This window comes from Alexandromys fortis, unplaced genomic scaffold, assembly GCF_014885135.2.
Source record: "Alexandromys fortis isolate MF-2015 unplaced genomic scaffold, M_Fortis_MF-2015_v1.1 scaffold_110, whole genome shotgun sequence".
Classification (NCBI taxonomy): domain Eukaryota; kingdom Metazoa; phylum Chordata; class Mammalia; order Rodentia; family Cricetidae; genus Alexandromys; species Alexandromys fortis.
This window is the reverse complement of record NW_026068014.1, coordinates 321,198-329,009: the sequence shown is the minus strand read 5'-3', so window position 1 is coordinate 329,009 and position 7,812 is coordinate 321,198. Positions and strand designations below refer to the sequence as shown.

The 7,812-nt window shown below is 35.1% G+C and overlaps 1 pseudogene; it reads left to right on the top strand.

The window, feature by feature from the left end:
- The first annotated feature begins 555 nt into the window (after positions 1 to 555).
- Positions 556 to 1,622, top strand: LOC126513760 (nuclear pore complex protein Nup54-like; annotated as a pseudogene).
- Positions 1,623 to 7,812: the final 6,190 nt, after the last annotated feature.

Sequence of the window (7,812 nt, the reverse complement as noted above, 5' to 3'; positions counted from 1 at the left end):
AAACATTTGTTTTGGTCTTATAATTCATGACTGAATAATGTACAAGAGGTTTTGTTCTTGAAGAAAACTGTTTTTGCATCTCTAAGCAATCACTGATTTCCTGAAACTCTTTGTCCAGCAATAAAACCCTGTGAAACTTCTCTTATCCATTTTGCTATGTTAACTAGGACCTCACTATGTATGTATTGTTCGGGTAACCCTATTGTTGTGATTTTATGTGTCTAGTTTATGTAAATTTAAGGATCTGGAGAGACAGTCTAGAGGGTATATACTCATGAGTGCTCCTGTTTTCACACCAGCACCCACGTAACAAGCTAAACATACAGCACATAGCAGTAATCACAGGTTTAACTTAGGCGAGCATAAGAAAATCAATGGGGCTTGCTTTCTTCCTGCATAGTAGAGAACATAGTAATCCAAGGTTCAGAGAAAGATTCTACTTCTGAATAGTCAGAGAGGGATAGAAAGGAACACAGACACCCTCTTCTGCCTTCATGTGTACAGCCACTCACTCAAACGGACACATATCCACAAAAAAAACCCTCAAAATGCATCATGAATGTTGAGACATTTGGTATGATTGACAGTAGCTGAATTTCATGTAATTATGAAAACTCGTTAATATTTAATCCTAGAAAATGAGTCTAAATATCAGGGTAATAGAAAAACATGCAAGGAACTTGGATATTTCTGTAAGTTTATAATAGAAGTAAATATCATTCATTATTTTCATTTCATAAGATAACATTGCTTTCCAGGCAATCAGACTCTTAGCCTCAATGGGGAAACCATTAAGACCCTGGCAGATGATGACACAGTAGTTGTCATTTATGCTGTTGAGCATTCTCCAAATGACGTCTCTAGAAGAGTCCCACTAACAACATTGCATGCCCACTGTGAGGAAACCAACACTAAAACACAGCTGCAGCATCTCTGGGTGATCCTTCTAAGACAAGAAGAGACTATTTCTGGCTCAGTTCAAACAGCTAGTGCAGTATCCTCCTGCCGTTATTGATCCCATTATTTGGGAACAAGCCAAAGTGGATAACCCTTATTCTGAAAAAAAATAATTCCTGTCTCAGGAGTGGGTTTCCTATAACCGCTTTAAAGACTAAACTTTCAAGAATGGATTCCTAAGCAACTCAGACCAGATTAGATAGAATATCTGAATTTACTAGTGAACTACAGAATTGATTTACAACTATGGCCAAAATAGCACAAAACAAAGCTAAACTCATGGATCTCTTCCACAGAACCTTACGTGTCCTAATCAAATAGGAAATTCAAAAGAACCATTATTATGCTATAGAGGCCGATGAAGAAAAGTGACAGGCTCAATTAGAATCTATTGAGGGTGAACTAAATGCACCTATCCAGTTCAAAGGTAGACAGAATGAACTGATGTCCCAAATCAGGATGCAGAATTATTTTGGAGCTGTAAAATCTGAAGAGTGGTATTACATAGATACAGCCCAATATTAGAAACCAAGCAGCATTTGAAACAAAAGCAAGATGGCCTTAGTAATTAGATAAGCATCATAAAAGTTTATCAAGAAGATATGAAACTGGCAGAATATGGATTGAATGAAACAATCCGTAACAGAGGCAGTATATTTAGTTGACAGTTTACAAACTTGCTCCAGTTTATAAACTGCATTTTCTTGCTGCATCAGGTGTTTCTTATGATGACCACATGGACAGGAAAAAGGCTACTTTTCCTAGGTGGGATGTTTGCGGTTCCTAAGAAATTACTGTATAGTAAACCTGAAATGATCATCACAAAGCTCTTCAAAAAGAACCTTAGAAAAATCTATATGTAGAAGTGGTATTTACTAAAGAGAAGCATACAGACCAAGCCTTTGTTCCAACTTGCAGGAGAATAATCCTTATTGGTACTAGAAGCCTAGCTAGATTCCCAGGATGGCAAGTGGGGGGTATGGTCTTTAGAAGTCTTTAGAATCACTTTGCCAGAGCAGCATAGTTGCTTACTACATTCTAAATCTTATTCACAAACTCACAGAGAAATGTAGCTGACCCCTCTCAACAAAGAAGCCCATCTTTACATAAACAGATACAATCACAGACAACTGTAACTGGACATGATGCCAAGATCATTGGTTTATGGCTAGTCTAGACCCAACTACTGCTATATCTTTATTACAACTTCTATATCTATACCTTAGGGAACATCACAGAAAAGAGGATAGAAATATTGTAAGAGAAAATAGCTGGAAGCCCATTGTGAAACAGTCTCCTAGAAATGGTTGCATAAACCAGATTTCAAAAATAGCAGTCTTGGTTAATCTAATGGTTGTTGGGAGCAGTGAGACCCCAGATCCTGAGTTTCTTGTAATCCCTTGATCTGAGTGCCTACAGCTGCTCTGAGCACAAGACCTTCAGGAGTTCCTGATGGCAGGAGAGTGGTTTCTGGTGGGTTTGGCTAGGGCGTGGCTATCTCTATATAATCTGCCCCTGAACACAATAAAGGGGGCATTTTTGGGGAATTCAAGGATGATCCCTGTCGCTGTCTCTCTGTCTGTGTGTGTCTGTGTATTTTAACCTCCAGCTCCCTTGCCTGAAGCTCGTGAACTGGGTAATAGAGCACCGAGCACAGACACGAAGGTGTGGTGCATGGCAATGGTATTTTAATATATGTTAAAATGTTACTATAGAAGGGGAGATATTTCACTGTGTCCTACCACTAGACAAACAATTATAAGAAACTAATAGCTATGGTAAGAGAAGAAGCCTCTTCTATGGATGGGCCCAACTATTGGTTGGAAATGCAGAGTGATAACCCTTGAAACCATATCCCCACCAATTAAACAGACTCAGCAAGTTTTACATTATATATATATATATATATATATATATATATAGTTAGTTAGAATATATATATTTGTGCACACACATAAAGTAAAAGATACTATCTCGAGAGTAAAGGGCAATGGATAGGTTCAAGAGAGGAACTGGAGGGAGGAAAAGATTTAGGTAATGATGTTAGCCCATTTTAGTTTAAAGTATTCGTAGAAGGACAGCAGCATACTATAAATTATATAAACATATGGAAGAGAAATCTTCATGTTAGAAATTAGCAATGGCTATGTAAACTAAAAACATTTTCTCTAATCTGTGCTAGCCTATCATAAAGTTATAAAATAAAAAAAACCTTATTTCAGAGATTTTGCAAGATTAGATAATTTAATACCAAATTTTAAATGCAAATATTTCAAAAAGTCCACTCAACTTGGTTAAGAAATATTATCAATTAGAACAATTAGAATGTGAGAGGCAATTTTTAGCAATTTTCATTTTTCACCATGATTAATGAGGCAATAAAATTCATGAGCTGAGAGGGGTCGAGTTCACTCAGGAGATAAACTAGATAATACATAAAAGTAGGCAATGACTTAGAGAAGTCATTTGTTGCCCTCTTTAGTAAACTGGTTTGTAATGAATTATCTATTTGTATGACCCATGTAATCTACACCTTTGCTACTGCAGTCTACAGTTAGAATATAGTAAGATTTCTTAGCTTTTTTTTTTACTTAGTGTCATGCCAACTGAGAGTGTGTTTCTGTGAAGAACAAGTGAAAAAATTTAAATTATATCTAACAATGGATATACATACACATATATTAATGCATATATATCTATGAATTTAATCCATTTCATCATTCTAAAGTTGCCCATTATATCTTCAACAAAAATAGTCACTTGTCCATGGTGAAAATCTGCCTGTGTTTTCAAGTAAGAAATGAATACACTGCACTAGGATTATCAGTTTAGAATTTTAATTTTTGATTTTCACTGATAGCATAATTTTAAAAATGCATCATCAATTAAATTGAAAACCATTGCTTAAGTATGCATTGTGGCAGGTATATATGCATGCATTAGCAATCAGTTTGGGAAAATACGACATCAATAAGTATAAATCCAATCAATATTTTAAGGTTTTGTTGGTAGACTAAATGACATTCATGGATTGCATTGATTTTTGTGATTTACAATTTTCAGAAATACATTGGCCCAATTTCATATGTGTTGCTATGAAAAAATATCTTGACAAAAGGCAGCTAGGGGAGATATGCCTTAATTTAGCTCATAGTTTCAGGATACAGTCTCTCATTGTCAGGAATCCAAGCGAGTAATATGAAATAGCACACCTGTGGTCAAGAGCAAAGAGGAATGAAGACACACATTCTCACTTTCTCACTTGCTTGCTTTTGTTTCTATCTTGATTTCTGTACTCTTTCATAGTTCAGGACCCCATGTCTAGTGAATCGTACCAACTTAATTAAGATAATAATTATATAATGAAATTCCCAAAGTGGAATAACTTTAAAGAAAAAGCTATAAAAAGTTCACAACTTACAATTTTTGTGTCTGGTTGTTCCAAACAGCATGATGAACAGAGTTCCTGCAGATTTCCTGGCTACATCATGACACAACAATGAAGTGGAAGGAACCTTGCTGCATCCAGAGGAGGAACTGATAGATTCTATGGCAAGATAGAAAGCAAGCTATCGGGGATACACTAGACTTACTCTTTTTTAATATGTATATTAGAGAGACTTAATCACTTACCAAGGATATAAAGTAACATCCTTTCCTTATCCTTTAGCAGAAAATGGGGAAAGCCTAAAATGTCTAACACAGAGAGCATGAAAATGCTTGCTGTGTGCTTTCACAAGTGTATATAATTGTAAGTCAAATATTCAAGTTCTGACTTTCTCAGACATCTCTGATACTTGTTTTGATAGACTTCCTTCCTGTTCCCAATTCACCTTCTTTTGGGAGTAAATAGTGAAATGTGGAAAACTGCCTAAGCTGGCAGAAAAACGCTACTGCAGCCCGTTACCACGAAGGCACAGCGATGGAGAGGCAGTGTAGAAAACACAGTTCTTCTTGACTATAACTATTTTTCTATATTTTTTATTAGGTTGTAGCAATACTACATTTTCTTTCCTTTTCTTCCCAATAACCATTTCACCCTGAGAGCAGTGTTCTCTCCTGAGGGCCAGAGACTGACATTTCTGTGGACTTAATCTATATGTTCGAGGACACATCAAAGGTTAAGTAAATTCCATTTTTAATGCCATGATCACTAAATTGGAAATGTTAGCAGCTTTAAGTTTTGACAACTCTGGCCCTTAATTTTGAATAGAGATTCTCTCAATATTGTAAAATACCAGATGCTACACACTATGAATGGATTTTACAGTTCTCCAGGATGGTGCTTTCCAAACATGTTTGATGAATCTTTGGTTGGGTTTTAAAATAAAATTCACCTCAACACATTATAGCAAGTGAAAATATGAACTGCATTTCCTTTTACTTTTAATACTAATATACCATTATATTTCACCATTCTCTTTCCTTTCCCCAAACCCTCTTATGTACCGCTTCTTGCTGTTTTTAAAAAATCACAATCATTTTTATTAATTGCTATTCAATGCATAAATGTGTATGTTTATACACACAGACATATATATTCCTAAGTTTAAAATTAAATATGCAACAAGAGTTAACCAAACTGTTTCTTTTGAAGATTATAATCTACTTATAGGAAAGTCTATTTCAGAAGAGCATTTTATAACTTATGTGAGCAATTAAGCCTTCCTCAGTGATTTTTTATCTTATCAGTGCCAAGTGTTGTCTTATAGTTAGCAGATTTACAGTCAATCTTAGGCTGCCTTTTCTACTAAGTGACTTTTTAAAGGCAGAATAAAGTGAAAGCAAAGGTAATCATAGCACTTGTTACTACTGAGCATTAGGGATAAACTCAGGGTACATCGACTGACAGGGAATGCTGATCTGTAGTTATCACATGGATGTTTCTATTTATAGAAGGATATCACAAGTTAAACACAGAGGAAATGGTTCACGAATCCAATAAAATTTGGAATGCACAACTGCCTGCAATACCTGGGGATTTTTCACCCAATCTGTTTGCCAGCAAATCAATAACAAGAGTAAATCCTTCTGCATGGTGGGCAATCAAACTCTCCATAACAGGTACTCCTACTTGAATTAATAGAATCCCAGAAGAGCTGTGTATGTTTCAAAGCCAATATCACTGAAGCTTAAAATTCGCATGTGTTAAGCAGGAAGATATTTCTTAATAATGTCTTAAACAAAGGGAAATTATGTGAAGACTTTGAATTAAACGTTCCCATGCTGGGTGGCCTCAATTTAAATTGCTCATGTCTCTGGAGGGCATGCTTCCCATTGTCTATATCTCTTTAAAGGATGAAGAATGTATAAAGTTTTCTAAAAGTATTACTGCCTTCCCTACAATGGCTGACTGTCATTGTTTGCTGTAGAGGTTGTCCTGGATAACATGCTCATTGAGATAGCTAGTATAACTCATGTGCTCAGGGTAAGCTGAAAAGACTTCTTTGCCTGTAGCTTTTTTTAGCCATCCAGAAGAAAATCAGTAATTTCTCTCTTGATTTTCAAGACCCTCACAGAATTTACTGTATTATTTACTTGATATTCCTTCTGTCACTTGCCCATAATATAAGGACCTAACACACACTTTAATTGAACAAATAAGAAGGTCACAGTGAAGAGGCAATGGAGCATATGTAAGATTTTTGCTGTATTCAAAATGTAATGTTACTTTGAAGGTCATGATTTAGATGGAAGAAAAACATTAAAATACAAATTAGGTTAAAATTTTGCTTTATTTGAGAGACACAGTTTTCTAATATCTTAGCATCATGTTAGGCAATGTAGGAAGTTTTCGAATAGTTGTATAAAAGTTTGTTTTTAACAGCTATTATCTGTCAGTAATGGCAGTAGGTATGAGAGATATAGATGGAAAAGCCAATATACTTCTTCTTAAAGATATCACAATTGAATAAAAAAGATCTGCTTGCAGAAATCTTTAAAATTATTGACAAGACATTTAATGTATTATTTTTTATTTTTATTTATCAACACCAATATGTAGAAAAGTTAAGTCTAGTGTCATATTTAAATAATCTATTCTTGTTTCTTTGAACCAGAACTACAATCACATGGCCAACTTAATGTATTTAAGAATACTACCTTTGAAACTATTTTTAAGAAAAGTGTCTTTATGTATGACTCCTTAATACTTTGTTAGTTATATGAAAGAAAAGAGACAGAAACAAAGATGGCGAGGTCTAACGCATTTGGAAGGTTAGGGCGATATAAAGAGCAATAAATGTATATACTCTAATGTCTTTACATCTTCCTCAAGATGCATGCACATCCACATTCATTATTTCTCCTTCCATGACAACAAGCAGGTGGTGGAATGAGCCTGGATATCCGTTGGCTGCTGAAGAACTGATGAATGTGCTTAGGAATAAACCTAATCAAGGAAGGAACAATCTCTTCAAGAAAACTCATGAAAGTAAAGAAACTTAAAACACTAAGAAAAGATACTTAAAATCGAATTGTCTCCTGGTTTTGAGTATCACTCACTAGTCTATGGCAGCGATTTAAAGATTATGGGACCTTTAGAACCTGTGAACTCTCCAATTAAGGTAGATCACTAGAGAAGAATCTGAAGACTGTTTTCTGTTTCATAGTCCTCACTCCATGAAAACAAAGTCTCTCCAACTGTAAGTCACAATGATTTTTTCTCCATTAAATTGCTACTATGAGGTTGCTGTCATGGCAAAAGGAAAGTAAAGATGGTAATTTCTCATGTCCAAAGTTACCTGCAGATACAATCCAACTCCCATAAATTCCAGTGACATTTCCATAGAATTACAAAGAAACCATTTTATAATTAACATGGAATCACAACAGGGAACAGGTAGTAAAAATAAT